The sequence below is a fragment of the Theobroma umbraticum genome, unplaced genomic scaffold (assembly GCF_002168275.2).
Source record: "Theobroma umbraticum cultivar Fairchild unplaced genomic scaffold, ASM216827v3 scaffold_4.1, whole genome shotgun sequence".
In the NCBI taxonomy this organism is placed as follows: Eukaryota; Viridiplantae; Streptophyta; class Magnoliopsida; order Malvales; family Malvaceae; genus Theobroma; species Theobroma umbraticum.
In genome coordinates this window covers 10,593,918-10,594,198 of record NW_018397258.1, presented here as the reverse complement: position 1 = coordinate 10,594,198, position 281 = coordinate 10,593,918, and the positions used below count along the sequence as shown (strand labels likewise).

General features: G+C 28.5%; 1 protein-coding gene across 1 annotated transcript in view; it reads right to left on the bottom strand.

Moving 5' to 3' along the window:
* Positions 1-281, bottom strand: part of LOC110413411 (protein SRC2-like) — a 3,249-nt gene that overhangs the window by 1,040 nt on the left and 1,928 nt on the right. The window lies entirely within an intron of this gene.

The window sequence follows — 281 nt, the reverse complement described above, 5'->3', positions numbered from 1 at the left end:
TTAGGAGTGCTATGCCTTAACAATGTGCTAGTAAAGATGAGTTTTATAAACTCATAATCTACACAAAATTGTGGGGCTGAAAAAGAATCAAGTGAATAAAAAACTATTTTTTTTTGCACAAGGAATGGCAAGAAAAAGAGTTTCTAATCTACAGCCCCTTTTTCTTTTTTTTAGCTTTTTCTCTCATCTTTTGTTGGAGGCTATAGCAAGGTATTTATACCTCGGATTAATTTTAAACCTTAATAATAAAACTATTTTATAATTACAAATTAATCCAATAA